This window comes from Palaemon carinicauda, chromosome 45 (assembly GCF_036898095.1).
Source record: "Palaemon carinicauda isolate YSFRI2023 chromosome 45, ASM3689809v2, whole genome shotgun sequence".
NCBI lineage: Eukaryota > Metazoa > Arthropoda > Malacostraca > Decapoda > Palaemonidae > Palaemon > Palaemon carinicauda.
Genome location: NC_090769.1, coordinates 43838776 through 43861603, shown reverse-complemented (window position 1 = coordinate 43861603; position 22828 = coordinate 43838776). Strand labels below are relative to the sequence as shown.

At 37.9% G+C, this 22828-nt stretch overlaps 2 pseudogenes; both read right to left on the bottom strand.

Annotated features, from left to right (window-relative positions):
- Positions 1-12056: 12056 nt before the first annotated feature.
- On the bottom strand, positions 12057-15802 carry LOC137634896 (cuticle protein 19.8-like; annotated as a pseudogene).
- A 1759-nt stretch (positions 15803-17561) lies between these two features.
- LOC137634895 (cuticle protein 6-like) lies at positions 17562-18502 on the bottom strand (annotated as a pseudogene).
- Positions 18503-22828: the final 4326 nt, after the last annotated feature.

Sequence of the window (22828 nt, the reverse complement as noted above, 5' to 3'; positions counted from 1 at the left end):
GTTTAAAATAGAGGTGAAAATAAACAATAAGTAAAGTGGACAAAAAGAATAATATTTTTTTTGGTGGTGATATTTTAAATTTATGAGGGATAACTGAGTGATTACAGACCAGCAACATCCCCACACCAAGCCACCAGGTAAGATTCACTCAAGTCCCGTCATAAGTAGGGGCCTGACCGGGATTGATCTAGTTTTTTGGTTGTGACTATTTAAGTACAAAGAAACTTGAGTTCGTTGTTTATAAAAGTGATTAGTATTTTTATTGACGGTTTTCTTTGTTATTTTCTTACCAATCTAACCCTACATTTCATATCTTCACACTTACGCTGAATGGTTTTCTCACTCAAAATCAGTATCTGTAAAATAAAGGATAGACTAGTAATTGAATATTAATTGGCTGGGTTCTGTGCTATGCTTAGCCCTTTTACTCCCGCCTTATTTTACGAGCCAAAATCAAGATTCTCTTCTGCCATAAATTACCTCTTAAATGCATATTGTGCTAATCTAGATATCATGTTTGTGTGCTATCGTGAGACCTACGATCACTAATTGATCTCAACCTTTATGTTGGCCATCCAATTTCAGATGCAGTTATGTATTTCTGATGTATTCTTTGTCACTTTGTTTATTCATTGTAAATAATCTATTCTACTTGTCTTCTTTTTTTTTTTTTCAGGACACCGCACTGAGATAGTTAGTTTCGACTCATTAGGCTGGTTAACCTCCCCCTTTTAATGATAATAGGCCGACGTGTAACTGGAATTACTTCTACAGGAAATGTCAATTCAAATTACGTGGTACTAGTAGCACAAGTATCAATGTCCCTAACATAAATACTAATAAAGAACATACTTTTTCAATATTACTATTTATGTCTTATCATATTATTATCATTATTATTATTATTATTATTATTTTTATTATTATTATTATTATTATTATTATTTTTATTATCAATAATAATGATAATAATATTAGTGATAATAATATTCTCTTGGTGATGATATTTTAATAATGCATTAAAGACCGATTATCCAAGATATCGACATATAAAACAGACAACTCGATAATTCCACGATGAAGGTTCGCCAGTTTCAAACTTTCACCTACATCACAGAAGCTTCCTTTCAAAAGGCAAAATGCATAAAAATTTTGTTTAATACCCTTTTTGTAAAACTTAATGGAAGTTTCCCTGTCAGATTTTGTAATACACCTCAATTTGAATTCTTCTATGCCTTGATGTAGGCGCGTGTCCAAATCTTTTAAGTGAATTTCTTCTGCATATCTAGAATATTTCTACTTTGGTTAGAATTATCATGTTTTTTTTTTTTTTTTTTTTTTTGCGGGTGGGATGAGAACCAAATAGAAAATCATTGTTTAAACCAATAGAGTCAACTCAAATTACCCAGTTGCAGGTAAAAAAAAATAAAAAGTGATGTAAGTCAGAAATTTAACTAGAAAAAAAAAATAATGTGAATGAATAATAGAAACTAATGGAATATAACATAAAACACGAAATGAAATAATGACTTAGAGTCTGTTTACTGTACCAAACACGAATCGTCCCTGACAAACCACTAAGGAATAAAGCCACAAGCGACAAGCCACAAACAAGTTCTTCCCCAAACGCCGACACAGCAGGCGTCTCCTCATCAGAATATGATAACCAGCTGCAATTGATCAACAACCAAACTGCGCTAACCACATTAACGACGTTAACTGCAAGTTGAAGAGCCTTTTGCGCCGATGTTTTTTTGTTATCGACTACCTCTTTCAATTGTAATTTTTGCATAAATGCGCGAGAATTTCTGGGTCTATCTACATTTTCCTATTGATTTTCAGTGTAATGTATCAAGCGTCTTACGGACCTCGTAACTATGATGATAAATGTATTAATTGAATACTAAAATAAATTATGGCTCACCAATCTACATATAGGTCTTCTGAATAAATATATTTACACACACACACACACACACACACATATATATATATATATATGTATATATATATATATATATATGTATATATATATATATATGTATATATATATATATATATATGTATATATATATATATATATATGTATGTATATATATATATATATATATATGTATATATATATATATAATGTATATATATATATGTATATATATATATATATATATGTATATATATATATATGTATATATATATATATATATACATATATATATATATATATATACATATATATATATATATATGTATATATATATATGTATATATATATACATATATATATATATATATGTATATATATATATATGTATATATATATACATATATATATATATATATGTATATATATATACATATATATATATATATATATATACATATATATATATATATATATACATATATATATATATATATACATATATATATATATATATATGCTGTATAAATATCACCTTCATCATCATCATCATCATCATCTCCTACGCCTACTGACGCAAAGGGCTTTGATTAGATTTCGCCAGTCGTCTCTACCTTATGCTTTTAAATCAAAACTTCTCCATTCAATAACTCCGACTTCACGCTTCATAGTCCTCAGCCACGTAGGCCTGGGTCTTCCAACTCTTCTAGTACCTTGTGGAGCCTGTTAAATGTGTGGTGAAATACTCTCTCTTGGGGAGTGCGAAGAGCATAGGCTACCCAAACCATCTCCATCTACTCCACACCTTGATCTGATCCACATATGGCACTCAGGTAATCTTTTCTGTTATATTTTCATTTCTTATCATATCCGGCCATTTAACTCCCAATATTCTAATGAGGGATTAATTCTCAAATCTACAAAATCTGTTGGAGATTGCTTTTGCATTTCCTCTGCAATGAAAGTTTTTGAACTCCCATACATGCCATTTTTTTCTTTCTCCGATGCAACTTGAGCATCCAAGGTTGCAAAGGGGTTGATGCAAAACTTTCAAAACTGGCCTCATTTGTTCAACGCAGATTAGGACGTGGAGCTTCGAGACCACAATTTGTAATAAGGATTAGCGCTGCTCCAAATGGAATTGAGTTCGGGATCAATGCAGATCACATACCAAATTTCTCAAGGAGCGTGTAAGCTTCACAATTTGGTCTGCTTTGAACAAGAGATGGTGTTCCTGGGGAGCTGACGTTGGTCTGGCTGCAAAAGATGGAATTGCGAGCTTCGTTAAATTTTGTGAAGCCTTTTAAAAAATCGTCTATGTTTTTGAAAAAAATTATCGTAGATTATCGTATTTATATTTCAAATAATCTAAAGTTTTTATTTATCCATTATTGTTCAATGCTTTCCAAATTTCCAAAATAGTTTTTCCTTTGTCTGAACCATAATTTCTTGGCACAAAAGCAACTAATACCCAAGATAGAACGTCTCCTATTGGTAATCAACATGTATGGCAACCCAGACATTGATTAATGCCATATGACCCCATTTTTGTATCAATTTTTATGATATGTTTTCTTATAAAACGTCACATTAAATTGAAAGCTCTCATTTTCCCCAAATACATGTTACCCTCACATAGTTATAATCTTTTTATAGTTATACAAAAATTGTCACAAAAAAACGATGAAAAATAAATGGATTGTTTTTTGTTTTCTTGTATATCTATCTTGCATCTTAATTCAATATTTCCATGATTGAATAACTAGATCTATCTCTTTTCCTCATAAATAAAGGAAAATTAAACCAAAACCTACTGTTTCCACGGCACAACTGACATTTTCCCAATGGTATGCCGAATTCAGGGCCATGTCCACTTGTAGGTAACATTTCACCCCATATGACCTTGTTTTTTCACTAATATGCAAAAAGTATATTTCATCTACAACAACTAACATATCGAGTGCTAAATTATTGTCCTAGGTCTAATGGATGCTCAGATATTAAAATCTTAGTTTCCCCAACCCAAAATTACCGAATCGAATAAAAATTCGAGATAGCCCAAAGGAGCATGCCATTTCCGGCTAAATTTTCAGTCTGGTGGCTTTAAGCCCTCTATTTTCTATACCACACAGATTTCTTCTCCAGAAACACTCAGTTAACCAGAAACGCTCAAAAACAAAGAAAACAGTGATGGGGTTTGTCATATAGAGACGAGAAAAAGAAAACAAATTTTACTGTCTGAAATAGATCAAATTGTGTTAAGTCAGTTAGATCAAGGGGAAATCGGAATAAATATGTGGGTGGAAAAATAAAATGTGTGAGTTATAGGCGACAGAAGGAAATAAAGGCATAGAAAGAGTTAAGTAGAGCAAGTGGCAGAACATTAGCAAGGAACGGACTTTACATGAAGGAATCGGATGAGGGCTGGACATACTGTATACCTTGGTATACTATATATCAACGGTTGCCAACCTGTGGTCCACGGACCACTGGCGCTCCGTGAAATAATTTTGGTGATCCGTAGAAAATATGAGACTATTTCCATTTGCATGTTTCCTCAATCGGCTTCAGGAAACTTTGATACAAATTTCACATAAAACAGAGCCCACTGTTGCCAATTTAACAGGGTGATTTAATCTTTAAAATTTGAATACAGCATCTAGCAAAATAAAATAGTATTAACTAATTCACAGCAAAATTAATTACAGTAAATTAAACATTAGAAATGTGACTTTTTCCTAATGCAATGTAGGCCTACAAAAAAGGGCATATAGAATAGAATTCAAAATGTTCTGTTTCATAACTGTACTGAACACAGTTACCCTCCCTGTTTCATTATTATTATTATTATTATTATTATTATTATTATTATTATTATTATTATTACTTCATAAGCTATAACTCTAGTTGGAAAAACAGGATGCTATAATCCCAACGTCTTCAACAGGGAAAATAGCCCAGTGAGGAAAGAAATAAGGAAATAAACTACAAGAGAAGTAATAGATAATTAAAATTGAATATTTTAAGAACAGTAACCACATTATGATAAACATTTCATATATATACTATAAAAAAAAACTTAGGCAGAGAAATAAGATCGAATAGTGTGCCCGACTGTACCCTCAAGTAAGAGAACTCTACCCCAAACAGTGGAAAACCATGGTACATAGGCTATGACACCACCTCAGTCTAGAGAACAATGGTTTGATTTTGGAGCGACATTCTCCTAGAAGAGCGTCTTTCCATAGCTAAAAAGTCTGTTGTACCCTTACCAAGAAGAAAGTAGCCACTGAACAATTACATTACAGTAGTTAATCCCTTGAGCGAAGCATTGTTTGATAATCTCAGTGTTGTCAGGTGTATGAGGACAGAGGATAATATATAGAAAATAGACCAGACTATTCTGTGCATGTGTAGGCAGAGTGAAAATGAACTGTAACCCGAGAGAGGAATCTAAGTAGTACTGTTTAGCCAGTCAAAGGACCCAATAACTCTCTAGTAGTAGTATCTCAACGGGCGATAGGTGCCCTGGCCAAACTACTACCTACTGGCTCCCAGTAAGAGCCAAACAACATTGTTAAATGTAGACTTTGCTTCAAATTTCATTCACTTTATTCTAGTGTTTCCCTATAAGTTTGTGTTGATAGTGTAACAAATCTCCTGGTGTATTTGGAAAAGTCATATGTGAACCTTATCAAACAGGATGCACAACTGTTTCTCAAAATACCAGTTCTTTTTTTATGCAGATTCAAATGAAACAGGATGTAATAGGCGGATAGTCAGGAAGAAATAGCAAGTAAATATTTTGTATTTATTTAGTAAAACTAAAAATAGTATAACTTTTGACAATAGTCATAAGCATACCAGACCCTTATCATCTAAACTCTCTTTGGCCGAAATAAATTTTGCCTCTATATCCAACATATTAAATTAACACATACATATGTAAACGCACAATATATATATATATATATATATATATATATATATATATATATATATATATATATATATATATATATATATATATATATATATATATATATATATATATAGTACTTGGCCATGCCATTCTACGTTTATAATGAATAGACATGTCTTTGTAGCGTCCAAAAATATTTGTAGAGTATTTCATGATCAGCTCAAATATACAGAAGAATATATGTGTTTAATTTTTCTAATTTTCATAGCATCACATTTCCGAAGTATTTCACGATAATATTCTTACATTGAAATTGAGGAATTTTAATTCAAGGCGTTGACCAGTCAATGTAAAAAAAAAAATCTTAGCCTAATACATTGTTAACAATAAACTATTTTTAATGAAAAGCATAAAACCATTTGAATTAAATAACCCACTTTTTATGGCTTGAACTCCTTATTGGTTTAAAGGCTGTTAAGAATAACCACAACATTTTAAATCCAATTCAAATTATTTTACATCCAATGTCGACAAGAAATAGCCAATGGAATTTTAAAAGCGAGATCGAGGATTAACCAATAATACTCAATAACTTCTAATTTTAATTTTTGAAATTAGTTGAGGTCCGACGTCTGATACTAAGAGCCAAAACACACTTGCTCCTAAATTTAGGGTAAACTTTTGAAATAGCCAAAATATACAAAATCCTAAGAATTAAATATAGTTAGAACACAATTATCGCTTAACTCCCTTCCCTATGCATCTACGTACCAAGGGATTCATGTTGAGGACCCACCGATTCGGAGCTGTCTGCCAGTAGATGGTTGGTTGGTTGGTGAAGATTGCCATGCCTGTAGCATTACACGGGCTCTTGTCCTGGACAGCCCGTAAGAGGATAGCAATCTGGAATAAGAACTCCTAAAGGAGAAAAAATTGGTGTATTAAAATGGAAAGGTTGGATTTGAATGAGTCAGGAACAGGAAAAAGGATGCAGGATGAGGGATGAAGGAGGGATTTGACAAGACATGGAAAGGGGCAGAAAGTAACCCGAAAAAGGGGACTCCTTTTTAGGTCCACGAAAGAAAAGTTTTAGTTAGAGAAAAAGTATTGATAGCAGCAAGTCCCAGTAAGTAGGAGAGACTGGGAGAGGAGAGTTTTAGTTAGAGAAAAAGTATTGATAGCAGCAAGTCCCAGTAAGTAGGAGAGACTGGGAGAGGAGAGAAGGATTTTCAGTAGGAGAGAATAGGAGTAGGTTTAAGCAAAGAGGCTTATCCCTGTTCTGTGGCTGGAAACTGGAATTGTTGCAGGAAGGTGGAGGTCGAGGATAAGGAAAGGACTCTAGTAAGGATCTGGAAGGCGATAGGTATGAGGTCTTGCAAGGTGAGAGACTCAATTTCTTGAGCCAAGGTTTGGGAAGGGAATGAGGATGTGGGTCGTTGCTGGTTATGAGGAGCAGCTGCAGGTCGGTGCTGATCCTTATGAGGAACAGTTGCTGGTCGGTGCTGTTCCTTATGAGGAGCAGTTGCAGGTCGGTGCTGATCCTTATGAGGAACAGTTGGTGGTCGGTGCTGGTCCTTATGAGGAGCAGTTACAGGTCGGTGCTGGTCCTTATGAGGAGCAGTTGCAGGTCGTTGCTGGTCCTTATTAGGAGCAGTTGCAGGTGCAGGTGTAGGAGCAGTAGCTGGCTGACGCGGTCTTTTCTGGCGAGGAGTTCTCTGGTCTTTCAGTGGTTGGATTGAAGCTGGTTTCCTTTGGTTTGGAGAGGGTGTATTCTTCATAGCTGCTATCCTCTTGAGACGTTCTGGGCAGCGCTTATTCCAAGCATGGTGTGGCCTGGAACAATTGGGGCACTTAGATGTGGTGTGTTGTCCTTCTTTGTGGGCCTTAATACACACTTCTGTGCAATGTTGCTGGCTGCAGACACCGCAGATGATGGGGCCTCTGCATTCTTCTTTATGATGTCCAAAGCGTTGGCATCTATAGCATCGAAGGGGCTCAGGTGTATATTCTTCAATGGGGAAAGTTCCCCGGACTCCTAAATCCAGTTTGGAGGGAACTGGACCTATAAAGGTGGCAATGAGACGTCGAACTGGAACGTCATCTTTGCTTGTGCAGCGAACAGCACAGTCAATGTTGCTGCACGACTTTGCAATGGAGATAGGCATCGACACAGGATACCTGGTGATGACAGCTTTCTTCCGGATAAAAGCAGGATCCAGCAGCGTTAAAGTGGGGTCTTCCTGAAGGAATCTGGCTGTCTCAACCTCCTTGCGGTAGATGATAAGATCACCTTTCCCGTTGGGTCTTGCAGTGAGTTGCATGCCTGGCTTAGCAGCCATGGCAGCAACAGAGGCATAGGAGAGCTTGTTGTCCATTTGTGAAAGCCGAAACCTCGGCAGAGGCTTCTTTGGCTGTGTAGCTGGGATGTTCTCTGCAATGGCAGTGGCTTCTTGCAGGATTGTCTGAAGGCAATCTGTGCAGTTGCAGTCCGTGGGGTGGGCCCCCTGTTCAGTCTCCATGGCATTGGAGGAGTCAGGAACGTAGGTTGAAGGGTTGACTGCTGTTGCACACGACTGCTGAGGAGTTGTAGGGACAGACAAGGACGAGTCTGTGCTCTTAGTCCTTGGAGTCATAATTGGCAATGATGGGGCTGGTACTGGCACTGGTAAAGGATTTTTAGGAGTCTTCCTTCTCTTAGGAGGGGTTTAGTCCATTCCTTGGCAGCTGCTTTCGTTTTCACTTGATTGTTGAAGTTATTAAGCTTGTCAGAGGCGTCTTTGCACCCCTCACATCTACATCTGATATGGTGATGAAACACATCTTGGTCTACAATATCAGTGGTGTGTTCGGCGATGAGGTTAAACATATAAGCACGCTGCTGCTGGTATGACACACAACTATCACAGTCACATGATAGATCGTTGAAATAGTCTTCATAATGTCTGCTGGCTTTTGGATAATATTTTCATTCCGAATATCCCAGATGAAAAACAGACATTGTGGCAAAACTCTACGGGAATCAGTAGATGACCAAGACGCCCTTTATATAGGCGGTGCGATTCAAGGTCCCAACCTGGGTAGGGTAACTCAATCGAAACGGGTCCGACCCTCTTTACCTGCATATTCAGTCTTCTTCTTACCTGAATAAGGAAAAAAAGTTGTCTTGTCTCCTTAACGGTTTGTCCCCTGGGAAACGGGGAAAGTCCTCCTTAGGGCAGAGCTGTTCCCCAGAGCTTTATTCTGCCTGGTGTAACATATCCTACAGAAAGCATAGATGGATATAAGCTTTGGTTTATATGTATGAAAAGAAAGTTAAACCAAGTGTCCTTTATGGAATGGAAGTTTGGATGTTGAATAGAAAATATGTTTAATCTGTAGAAATAAATGTTTTTATAGCATGTGGGAATCAAAATCATTGGACAGGGGTGGAATGTGAATATATAAGTCTTAAAAAGAAGAAACTTCTGTATTGAGAAGATTCTGAAGAGATGGTGCTAAGGAGGCATTAAAAAAAAAAACCTCAACATCCAGGATGCTTTCGAGTGCAAGGAAGATAGAGAGGATCTACACTGCATAGAGCTTGACGTGCTGCATATGAGTCTTCTGTGTAAGTACAAGAAGCAAATAATGTAATAGAAGATTTTAGCATAAGGACTTCATCCGTGATTCAGCTGATAAAGGTTGAATAACATAGGGATCATTCATTTTACTTTGAACATACATACTGTACATACGTACATACATATATACATACGCACACACACACACACACACATATATATATATATATATATATATATATATATATATATATATATATATATATATATATATATATATATATATATATATATACAATATGTATATGTCTGCGTATATAGATAGATAGTTAGATATCTCTTTTTTTTTAGGGTTGTGGTGGTCGGTGTGATAACGTCCTTGACTTATGAACGCCAGACTTTGAGCCCCACTCAAATTCGTTATTTCTCTTTGTCTCTGCAACCTCACCATCCTTGTGAGCTAAGGATGGGGGTTTGGTGGAGCTTACAGGTTTATCTGCTGAGTCATCAGCAGCCATTACCTGGCTCTCACTCGTCCCAGCTAGGATGTATAGGGGTCTTGGGCGCTGATCATAAGATATATATAGTCAGTCTCTAGGGCATTGTCTTGCTTGATTGGGAAATCTCACTGTCCCTTGCCTCTGCCATTCATGAGCGGCCTTTAAACCTTTAAATGGTTAAGCCCCCAAAAATCCCGAGTTTACCAGCCTAACCCCGAGCATGGGTCATGGGATTGTGGCGGGGGTGGGGGTGGGGGTGGGGGGGGAAGAGAGAAATTGAACACTGTAGCATGTTTCCTTGAAATCTATTGTAATACTTTTCACTCTAATACCCAATTGGAAACTGAGGTCAACATAGGGGGAAGATAAGTCCAAACAAAGTCTTTGAAGCTTATTTTCCTTGAAAATAGTTGGTATTTTCTGTGCTAACTGATAGGATGGAATTTTTTATGATATTTGTGTTATGTTAATAACATGATTAAAAATTATGAATTATTCATGATACTCACTGAAGTGATAAAGCATGGATAAGAATTATAAGATGTTTATATATACTCACTTGAGCACATACATGTGTTATGGTAAGTGTGTGTATGTGTGTGTGTGTTTAAATTCAACAGTGACCCATTATCTTAATTAAGGGTTGGTTTCAGAAAAAGATAAAAACAATAGTTGCTTTCACTATCATCCTTTTACTGCTAAAACATGGTAGTCTCGTCTGTGGAAAACTGACTCGCTTCACATACTTACGCAGAAGTCTCATGTGCAGCACGTTGACTTCCCCCACATCTACTGCATCTTAGATAGAATAGCCTTCTCTACCCTATCCAGGCAACAATTTTAAGAGTCATACAGAGTTAAAGAGAAATTATTAATAGTGAGATCCGGATGTTAAGGAGCCACAATCCTTGACCTACATAAAATCATACATTGAGTTTTGTGAGGATTCAACTTCATGCACCACAATTTGCACCATACAAGGTAGATCTCTATTAAGGGATTCATCAACCTCAGATCTACATTCAAGAGATGGAATTGATGCAAAGAGAGTAATATTATCTACATATACAACGAGCTTGTTTTCTAAACCAAATTATATGTTGTGGGTATATAGTATGAAAAGAAATGGACCAAGATTACTACCCAGAGGAACACCAGCAAACACATTCCTATCACTATGGTGCCCATCAACAACTCTCTGCGACCTATTACTAAGAAATTCAGTAATGATGCTAAAAAAAGACCCACCCGCTCCCAACTGTTTGAGTTTGAAAACAAGGGCCTCATGATTAACATGGCGAAAAGCCGCTCTAAAATCAATCATACAAACTTCCCTACCACAATCAAGGGATTGTATGAATGTATATATATATATATATATATATATATATATATATATATATATATATATATATATATATATATATATATATGTGTGTGTGTGTGTGTGTGTGTGTGTGTGTGTGTGTGTATAAATATCTACCTATTTATATACACAATATATGTATACATATATATATTTCCTGTTTCTTCTTAATTGTCCTATGAAGAATCTCTCAAAAATAGTAGTAGCATTTATGTTAAAGTTATTATCGTATTCAAATTTTTTATCACATCCTTGAAATATATCTATTTCTAAATATAGATGGATATAGATAAAGCTATTTTATGTACTATATCCTTATTTTTTATTATTGCGAAATTAGACTTTTTAGATTCCTTAAATATTTTTTTTTACTCCATTTAGTTATTTATGGACAAATGATAGACCTTTTCTTACAATGAATCATTTAATGAACATCAGATTCTTACAAAAGCAAAAAAAAAAAAAAAAAAAAAAATAATAGTAGAAAACACTACATGAACTGTCAGACATATGCACAGGTCAGATCGTTTGCGTCAACACCAAGATGAAAAGGACTGGAACTTCAATTTCTTTTTAGAAATAACTGTTGTTCTACTTATTAAACAGTTGAAAGCCCATCAGATGCTTGGTCATATGGCGATCGGTTGAAACTAGGCAGTTCCTTTCTTTGTCAGTAGTTATCTACGCTTTTGCACCATCTGGAAAAGAAAGCTTGAGACTGGTACTCGAAGGACTCAGTCTACTACTGAACTTGGGGCTGCTGCAGCTGCTGTGTTGTTGGTGATCACTACCGGCCGGTGCTGTAGGCAGTGAGAGCTGGAAAACCAGCAGATGTGGCATAGTGCGTGATAGCTGAGATAGCGCCCAAGCCAGCGGTGTACTGAAGAGGAGATCCTACAAGAGCAGGGTGGCTATAAGTCAAGGGAGAGATGAAGCCATAGGAAAAGCAGAGAGGAGAGAAGGCAGATACCTGACCGGGTAGCCACAATGAAACGCCTCTTACGTGCAGGAGCAATGGCGGCTGAGGCAGCTGCTTCGCTGAGGGTAGCTTGATGGGCGGCCTTAGAAGCAGCGACCTCTCGGGTATCCTCTACTGAAGCAGGGACAGCCAGTGGTGCTGGTTCTAGAGCAGCAGGGGCTTTGGGCAGGTTGGTGCCAGAGATGCGGAAGTTGAGGTCATCGGCCACGTAGTGCTAGGTCTGGACCTTGCCTTGGGAGTTGACATAATTGTAGGATCCCCTGACGACGCCAAAGGCATCGCGGATCTCGGAGCGCGCAAAAGGACCTCCGGCGTCCCCGAAAGAGTACTGACCGAGCTGATCCTAGACATGGTGCTTGGTCTGGATGGGAGCTACAAGGGTGTAGGGGATGACATTGTAGGGTACAGGAGCCGTGCTGCTATAGGTCAAATGTGCTTGAGCCATGGGCAGTGTGGCGGCCGCAGGAAAGAGTCAATTGTACTCCTGAGGAAGAAGGCCTGAGTAGAGTCCTGGGTAAGCCCCATAAATTACTGGGTATCCTAAAATCTGCGCACTGCTGCACGTAGCTACGCTTGCTAGGGAAAGTACTGTCTGTGGAGCATAAGAAAAAGAAAGTTTATTCTCAATATCAAGACATATATCATGTATATTAAATTCGAAGCAAAATCATGTGAAGATCTCAATCAAGTCACTAATTTCCTTTGTCAAGAATATTTTATAATTATATCTCACCTGGACTGAAATCCAATTGCATAATAATGCATTGCAATAGTCAATGAATTTAACAAAAAATACAACTATCATTAATTGTAACTTAAACTGCATTTCGATTTGCAAATTTAAAACAAGTGGTATGTGAATCTACTACATTCTCATGCCAGTTTGTGAATGCCTTTACTAATTTCTTTAGTTAGAACACAAGAAAGAATCTTTTCACAGACGAAAAGGAATCTCAAATTACCAGAGGATTCATGGTGATCCAGCGAAGGTCAGACGCTGTCTGAATCCTTTGGTTTGTTCTGTTGTTCTGTTGAAGATTGCCTGGCCCTTTTGGCCAGACACGGGCTTTTGCAATCTTGCAGCACGTAGGTGTTTGGGTAGGATATATTAGGATAGGTAGTTGGGTAGGGGATATTCTGCAACATTTATTTTAGGATATTGGGATAGGTTTTGGGTGGTGATTGGATGTATGAAAAGGAGTGATTGACTGTGGAATATCGTCCTATGAGCCCACTGGCTCCAGTCTGAGTTAGAGATAAAGAGTTATAGTAGCAAGTCCCGATAAGTAGGAGAGCTCGGGAAGGAGTTGAAAGTTTGTAGTCAGAGAAGTTGATATAGGTGAAGTGAAAAACTTCATAGTGGTTTAAGCTTAAGTGTGAGATAGAGGGATAGTGTGAGATTTCAGCTAAGTAGGAGAGAGCTGAAGAGGAGGAGTTGTAGCGGTTTTAGTGGTAGAGATAGGGGGGAATATAAAATTCCTGTTCCTGTAAATGATAAAAAAAAAGGAGAGATAATTTAAAAAAAAAAAAAAAAAAAAAAAAAAACCTAAAAATAAGGATTATTTTTGAGACAAATAAAGGGAGATGAAGATGTAGATGGCAACACAGGCCGCAGTGCGACAAAGGCTTGCCATCTGAAGAGAGAAGAATGTGTTGGAGGTCAAAGAGACCACCCCGATCCCTGCCCCACCCCCTGACCGACAACACAGGCCGCTGTGCGACAACTGGTCGTCAGCCGAGAGGAGGGGAAGATGTGCTGGAAGTCAAAAAGGACCACTGACGACCCCGGCCACACCCCCAGACAGGCAACACGGGCCGCTTGTGCGACAACGGGCTGCCAGTTCAGAGGAGAGGAAGATAAGCCCGCAGCCACCAGCAATCCCCCAGCTCCCAGCACAGAATTGTAGAGAGGATAAGGTTTCTCTTTTAATTGCCGCTTAGATTTTATGTTTACTTTGTTGCAACGTTATCTCCGTGGAGGGTAACTCCGGAGAAATGCTGAGAGGGTATTGTGATTGTCAATAATATGCTTGACAATTTCTGTTGCAGTAGGAGGAGTATTGGGATTAAGATCCTGCCGAAGTATGCTTGTTTCCTGACATTGCTGTAGATAGTGCTGTAAAGGTTCTTCTGTGTCCTGATTACAGTACTTGCATTGTCTAATTAGTCTATGCTGTGCTGCAGGGTCTTAGCCATTATCTAAGATGATCTGTCAGTTGCATAGATATCCCAGTCGCAGTCTGCAAATAATTACTGTGTCCTGGCGAGGTGTTTGTCTTGCAATTGGGTGTGGTAATATGTTTGTAGCTTCAATGTACCACTTTGCAGATCTTGAGCCATCAAGAAAGGCTCTTTTAACTTCACTAGTCTTTTGAATGTTGCAGTAGGTAGCCATTTTATTTTGAATGGTTTTTAATGACTGTTGCAGAGTAATGCTGATAGCTTGGCACATTAAGGCCGATTTAGCTAGGTGGTCGGCCTCGTCGTTGCCAGAGATTCCTGTATGACTTGGTATCCAATTCAAGGTGACTTGCCTTTTGTTTCTTTGGTGGAGCAGAGCTAAGAATTTAATTGCAGTGATGAGGTACACATTCTCTGTAGGTTCCTTGTTGCTGAGGGAAATCGTGGCTCCTCTGGAATCTGTATGGATCGTTGTGTTCCCGTTTTGTTGATTGGCAGAGTGTTCTAGGGCTTTTGCAATGGCCACTAGTTCAGTTTGCAATGTGGAGGCATGGTTGGAAAGTCTCCAGTTTGCTTCGTATCCTGATGTAGAGATAGCTGCAGGGATTGCACGGTCAACTGATCCATCTGTGTAGTAGGTATGAGGCGCTGGAGTGTTCCTGGTTGCATTTTTTGCAGCTGCATTGAGTTGCTCTGGCGTGCAAAGAGCCTTGCTTGCTGCTGGTAGGATAGTGAAGTTGTATTTGATGGGATCACATGCCCAGGGAGCAGGAGGGATGTAGCCCTCATACATTTGTTGTCCCTTGATTTTGTGAGCCTCGTTTTGCATCTGCATTCTTCTGAGTGTATCCAGTAGTTTCTTTGCATGGGAGCTGGGCGGATCTAGTTCTTCAGCAAGAGGTAGAAGCTTTTTTATTTTATCATTGAGTGGGCTTTTTCTCTTTGCGATGATTGACTTGAATATAATGCTGCTATTCCTTATGTCAATTCTGGCTGACAGGGAGATTAGGTTAGTTTCTGCTCTGAGTAGGCAGAGTCTTGTCCACATTGGAGAGCCACTGATGAGTCTCATGGCATTGTTTTGGACTACTTCTAGTGATGCTTTTTGAGTGTTGGTCAAGGCAGTAAGTGTGGGTGCTGCATAATCAATGTGGGATCGAATTGCTTGTAGGTAAAACAGCCTTAGGAGGTTATTAGATGCGTTTCATAGCTGATAGACGGATTTTTGTCTTCTCTCTGAGGTAGGTTACTTCATTAGCTGCTGACAGGGTTTTGCTAATGATTACCCCAAGGTACATGAATTGACTCACCCATTCGATATCCTCAGCTCTCAGTGTGAAGTTTTGAGGGTTTTGCGAGCGTTTTATAGCCATTGCTTTGGTTTTGTTGGTATTGATCTTCAGGCCAAGATCATTGCATTTGGCTTGGATCATGTCTAGAGCTTTTTGAGTGATATTTCTGGCATGAGCTTTGTTTGGGCATACTATGCATATGTCATCTGCATTTATGAATATCTCCACTCCTTTTGGGAGTTTTAGAGTGGCTAAGTTCTCCATCAGTAGATTGAACAGGTAGGGGCTGAGTATGCCTCCTTGTGGTGTTCCATTTTCTAGGGGGATGAACTCAGTGGTTTTTCCTTGGAAAGTGACTCTGGCCTCTCGATTTTGTGTGTAGTTTCGAGTCCAGGCCAATAAGTGTCCTTTCACTCTTTTTTAACAAGTATGAAGAGTATAGCTGGTGAGCTAGCTAGCTCAAAGGCTTTCTCGAGATCAAGGAATATGACAAAAGCTTTTTTGTCGTTAATTGTTGAGAGGACATCTGTGATGCATTCTTGAGTGCCTATTCCATTTCTGTAGGCATATAGGCGATGATGTAGTTGGCCTATTTTCCACTGCAGTCTATTGAGTACCCTTCTCTCAGCTACTTTCTCTATGCAGCTTATCAAAGCTATAGGTCTGTAGGTATTTGGGTCCTTAGGTTTCGGAATAGGTTTATTGTCCTGCTGGTTCCATGTGGTTGGACGTAGTCTTTCCGTAAGGGTCCTGTTAATCAGATGCAGGTAGACCAATTTGGCATGGTTTCCCATGTTCCTCAGCATGCTTTATGTGATGAGATCGGCTCCAGGAGCAGTGTCCTTCCTGCCTTTTGATAGGGCCGTATTTAGTTCTTCCATGGTATAGGGGTGATCAGTGTCATCTACCATGTTGCAGGCGGCTTCTATGACGTTGTTCCTGATTGGGAGCAGAGTTCTCGGCCTGTTGATGGTTGGCAGAGGTAGATTGATGCTTTTTGCTCTGTCCGCAAAGTTGTTAGCAATCCTCTTGGCTTCAGCTAATGGGTCTGGGTGTGTAACTCTGGGTGTATTATATTTCCCAGAGACTTTGTTAAACCAGCCCCACATTTTGGCTAGGGATGTGCTGAAGTTGACCTCGTTGCATCATGAGTACCATTTGTCTAGTTTTACTTCCAGTGATACTTGTACAGAATGCTTGATGATCTCTACAAGTAGATTATGTAGTTCATCAGTTCTGTGTCTTCTGAGAAGTTTCCTAGTCCTGTTTATTCTAGCATTCATTTCTTTGATGCGGCTGTTATAGTACCAGGCATCAGCATGTTTCTTCTCAGAGTACTTTTTTTGTGGCATGGATACACTGGCTGCTACCTCTAGTTGTTTGCTGAAGTCGGTAGATAGGGTGGAAACATCATTATGCGGGTGTTTGATATATTCCAAAGCCCACTCTGTTTTGGCTGTTTTGAATTTTTCCCAGTTAGCAAACTCTGGGTTCCACCTTTTTAGGGGCGGAGGAGGAGGTGGGTATTTCTGCAATTCGAGTGTTACTTCAATGGCAAAGTGATCACTGATTAGTACAGGATGTGGTTGCCATTTAGCTCCTCTTTGTATGGCACTGGATTAGAAGGTAAGATCTAGACAACCTCCTTTTAGATAGGTGGCTGAATATCTCTCTACAGTAAGTACACAAGTGAAGGCGAGTCAACGCCAAGTCCCGTCACTTCACTGGCCTCCCTCAAAAAGAGAAGCTGGTGAGCTGACTGAAGACTACGGAGCTCTACGTCGCCTGTTCATGGAAGATGAGATAGCCTTAAGAACACACAAACAAACAAACAATTTGTTTATTTGTGGGCATCAGGAGCGGCAGCAGCTGCAGTAGCAGCCTCGTCGAAAGCGGCCCTGAAGGCGCCCTTAGCGGCGGCAACCTCTGGGGTGTCCTGAACTGGGTCTGGCAGTGGTCCTGGAAGAGCCAAGGGAGCTGGGGCCTCAGGGGCGTCGGGAGCCATGGGGAGGTTGGTGGCAGAGACGTGGAAGCCAAGGGCGTCGGCCACGTAGTGCTGGGTCTGGACCTTGCCATCGGAGTCGAAGTAGTTGAATGATCCCTAATGACGCCGAAGGCATCGCGGGTCTCAGAATGCGCAGAAGGACCTCCGGTGTACCCGAAGGAGTACTGGCCGAACTCATCCTGGGCGTGGTGTTGGGTCTGGATAGGAGCTACAGGGGTGTAAGGGAGGCCATTATGGGCTACAGGAGTCACACCGCTATAAGCAAAGGGCTCTTGAGCCACGGGCAGTGAGGCAGCAGCAGGAAAGAACCCTTTGTACCCTTGGAGAAGGAGGCCTCAGTAGAATCCTGGGTATGCCCCATAGATCCCTGGGTACCCTAAAATCTGGGTACTGCTGCACGCAGCTATGGCAGCAAGAGAAAGTATTGTCTGTGGAGCATAAAAAAGAAAAAGTTTATTTTTAAATTTAGATTAAATTTACCTGAAATTAATTTGAAAAACTAAATCAAATTACTTCCTCCGAGAAAATCGAACAATTTTATCTTATTTGAACTGAATTCCAGTTCCATAATAATGCATTGCAACTGACAATGAATTCAACAAAAATTGCAACAATCAGCAATTCTAACATAAATTGCATTTATATTTGCAAATTCGAAACAAGTGGCATTATAAATGTCAATAATGAATGAGTTTACTACTTTCTTCAGTTGGAACAAATTAGAAAGAATCTTTTCACAGACGAAAACGAGAATCTCAAATTACCAGAGCATTCATGGTCTTCCAGCGAAGGGCTGAGGCTGCCTGACTCCTTTGGCCAATGGGACTACTTTTAAAGGAGCGAGTAAGGACAAGGACAGGGACCCTAAGGGCGTGGACATGTAAACGGGGAAATCCTCCTTAGGGCAGAGCTGTTCCCCAGAGTTCTTTTTCTGTCTGGTGTACCATAAGGGGCAAGATTATCATTATGGTTAAGTACCATCCTTATTAATAGCTTTTGTGTCCGTCAATCATTTTTTTTATGTTCATTTTTATGAATATATCTCTCACAATGACAACGAAAACCGTGTTTGTTTTCGAAAGTATTTTTTATATATACTTTATATTTAGATAAGAACATAAATGTAAATTTTTTTATTTCAGTGCTTATTGTCAAGAAACAAAATAAACACTTCTGTAATAAGAGAAAAATATGATGAGTTTAGTTTAACAATACAAAATACATTCTCCCAGCTACATGATGAAATGGAATCAAGTAAAGAAGAAGTGGATAGTGATTTAACTAAATTGGTTTTGGAATAAGCACAAGCGATAGGTGAAAAGTTCCAAATCAGAATCAAGGAAAACTATCAGAAAAGACCAAAAACTTAATGAAGAAAAGATAGGAAATGAGGGTAAAATACAAGAGAGATTAAATAGAATTAGCAGAGCTGTCCTAAACAATAAACAAACAAAAACCCCAAGATATTCGCAAACACAGTCGGACCAAAATTGAGGAGACACTAAAGAAAGGAAGAAGCATTAAATTGATGAAAAGAAGACTTGGAACAAGGAACCAACAGATGTTTGCTCTATAGGATGAATATGGAGATATATCAACAATACTGTAGAGATGGATCGATAAAAATTGCGGACGATGTCTATAAAATGCTATACAATAGGGATATAATAAATAACTTTTCCAATAGGTATAATGAAACAGCTGATCTGGTACCAAACATCACAGTAGGAGAAGTAAAGAAAGCAGTAAAAGGTTGAAAGAAGCAAAGCATCAGGAGAAGATGGCCTAACTATTGATTCGATAATAGATGGAAGAGATTTCATTGTAGTAAAACTGGCTGAACTTTACACAAAATGTTTGCAAGAATGTTCTATACTTACAGGTTAGAAAATCTTTATCATTATACTAGTTCACAATAAGGGAGACACAAAAGACCTGAAAAATTACCGTCCAATAAGTTTGCTCACCGAAATATATTTCATATGTACAAAAATCATATTAAGCCTAATAGAAAGACAGCTAGACTTTAATCAGCCAAGAGAGCACGAAGGCTTTTGAAGTGGATGGTCAGCAACTATTAACCAGCTAATGAAAAAATCAACAGAGTAGGATAAACCGCACTATGTATGGCATTTATAGACTATAAGCAAGCTTTTGATTCTGTCAAAACAACAGTAATGAAAGCTCCCCAAAGACGAGGAATAGATGAGTGTTATGTTAGAACACATGAATATATCTATATGTATGGCATTTATAGACTATAAGCAAGCTTTTGATTCTGTCAAAACAACAGTAATGAAAGCTCCCCAAAGACGAGGAATAGATGAGTGTTATGTTAGAACACATGAATATATCTATATGAGAAGTATATAATTTTTTTTTTTTCAAAATTTAGATAGGGAAAATGTAGGAGTTAATAATAATGGGGAATACCTTAATAACTTAAGATTTGCAGATGACATAGTTGTGTTTAGTCAATCATAGGAAGAATTACAAAAGATGTTAGAAGAATTGAATAGAGAAAGCAGAAATATAAGACTGAAAATGAATGTGAGTGTAACTAAGATTATGTTGAATAAAAATGCAGAGAGACAACAAATAAGAGTTATGGACGAACTTCTAGAGATTGTTAATGAAATTACATACTTAGGACAGATAGTATGTTTTTCCCCAAGACACGACACCGACATTAAAAGAAGGATAAGCATGGGATGGACAGCTTTTGGTAAACAAAATGAGATGATGGAAAGTAAAATGCCACTTTCCTTAAAAAGAATAGTAGTTGATAAGATGGTCCTACCATTTTTAACCTATGCAGCAGAAACTTGGAGCATTGCTAAAACTTTAGAACATAACATTGTTACTACTCAAAGAGCTATGAAAAGAATAATGATGAGAATGAAAATAAAAGACAGAAAAAGGGCAACATGGTTATAAGAGCAAACGAAAGTAGAGGATATTGTAACTTATAAGAAAAAGAAATGGACTTGGCAGAACATATAATGAGAATGATAGATAATAAATATATGGATACTAAGAATAACAAAAAAAAGAAGACGATGGATTGACGAGCTAAGAAAGTTTGCGATAGTGAACAGATGCAAGTGGTATGACTTGTATGAGGGCTTCTTTCTGCGGTGGACTAGTAACGGCAGATGATGATGATGATAAATATATATATATATATATATATATATATATATATATATATATATATATATATATATATATATATATATATATATATATGATTATTTTTCAACTTTAATCATGTTTTTCATTCTTTCTCGGGATCAGAGACGAAGGAGGGATTAACTTTATGAATGCAGTGACTTACCTGAGGTTCCAGAGACCATGACCCGGTGGTAAGTCACTGGAACCTCAGTTTGCTTGTTCCAAGTTCGAATCTTTGGCTGACCAGAAGCTATAATCACAAAGTTAATTCCCACTTGGGTCTCTGATCCCGAGGCAGAGCGAATTCGATATCAAGAGGTATTTGTGGCTTATATATGAATTATATACAAAGAGATAGCTAGCTAGAAAGATATATAGATAGATAGATAGATAGATTGATAGATAGATAGATAGATAGATAGATAGATAGATAGATAGATAGGTTGATATCCCTTGGAATTAAGTTACCAGCCTGACCCAAAGGTATACCAGGATGTCATTTTGACCTGTTTCACTAGATACCCATTTTAAAACTTTGGTCGTCAGAGGGGTGAATTAATTTTCCAGGAAACAGAATAAGCTCTCTCTCTCTCTCTCTCTCTCTCTCTCTCTCTCTCTCTCTCTCTCTCTCTCTCTCTCTCTCTCTCTCTCTCTCTATGTGTGTGTAAGGATGCAGAGGAAATCATTGATATAACTTATGAGGCCATCCAACAACCTACTTACGAAGAATTAAATTATCAGATGGAAACAAATAATAGACTCAAGAGACTCTACCGGGACCCACATACTTTTAGGGAAAAGCAAGAATAAGAAAAAAAAGAAAAGAAAGATATAGTCTGCAATTTCCTGAAAAGAGGGAAATGCAGATTTGGTGAAAGATGCTGCTACAAGCATCCAAAGATATGCCATAATTATGAAATATATGGTAAATCTGCGTATTTAGATGGATATGGAGACAAATGCAGAGATCTCCATCCAAAAATATGCAAAAACCTAATAGAAAGAAAAGGATGAAAATTCAACAAAAAATCCTGCAACCATGAAGGAAAGTAAGAAAACTCAGCAAACAGAAAAGAAAAATGAAAGCAAAAATGAAACAAAAAAAAAACAAGCTGAGTATATACTGCGCTATGAACAAAAGGCCCCAAGATATGATGCCTTTCAACCCAAATATGCACATTTAGAGCCCAACTACAAAAAATGCATCTATAATGCCAGGGGTTGGTGCAGATATGGGGATAATTGCAGGTATACACACAAAAATAAATATGAAGGTGAAAGAGCAAATATAATAGAAAAGCTGGATTTTTTAATGGCAGAATTCCTGTAAATGGAAAAAAGAACATCATATCAGAACAGGAAGTAAGCATGGCAAAATCAATATTACCAAGATTAAATAATGGGGATGAAACGCAAACCATAATAGTGATAAATGCACAGGGTTTAGTGACAGTAACTCTAAAAGGAAAATAGAGTTCTTAGAAGAACTAACCCAAATTGAAAAAATAGATATATTAAATATAAGTGAAACATGGTATTCCCAAGAGACTGGCAGTGACTACCAGATAAAGGGTTTCCAAACATATAGATCAGACAGAACAAATAGGAATCAAGGGGGAACCGCGATATATGGATGAGACATAAAACAAGGAAAAGTCTGTGAAAAATATAGCAACACAGAATGTGAATTGACTGCGGTAGAATTTGAATTTGAAAAACTAGTGAATATTGTAGTTTACAGACCCCCAAATACTAAGGAGTTTGACATAATAATAGCAAAAAAATAGATGATATATGTAGAAACCATAAAGACTGGAATATATTCCTATCCGGAGATTTTAACTTTCCTTTCATGGATTGGAAAGAACGGATAGAAGAAAGTAGTTGTATATATACATATAAAAAAGTGAGTAATAGTAGCGCAAAAG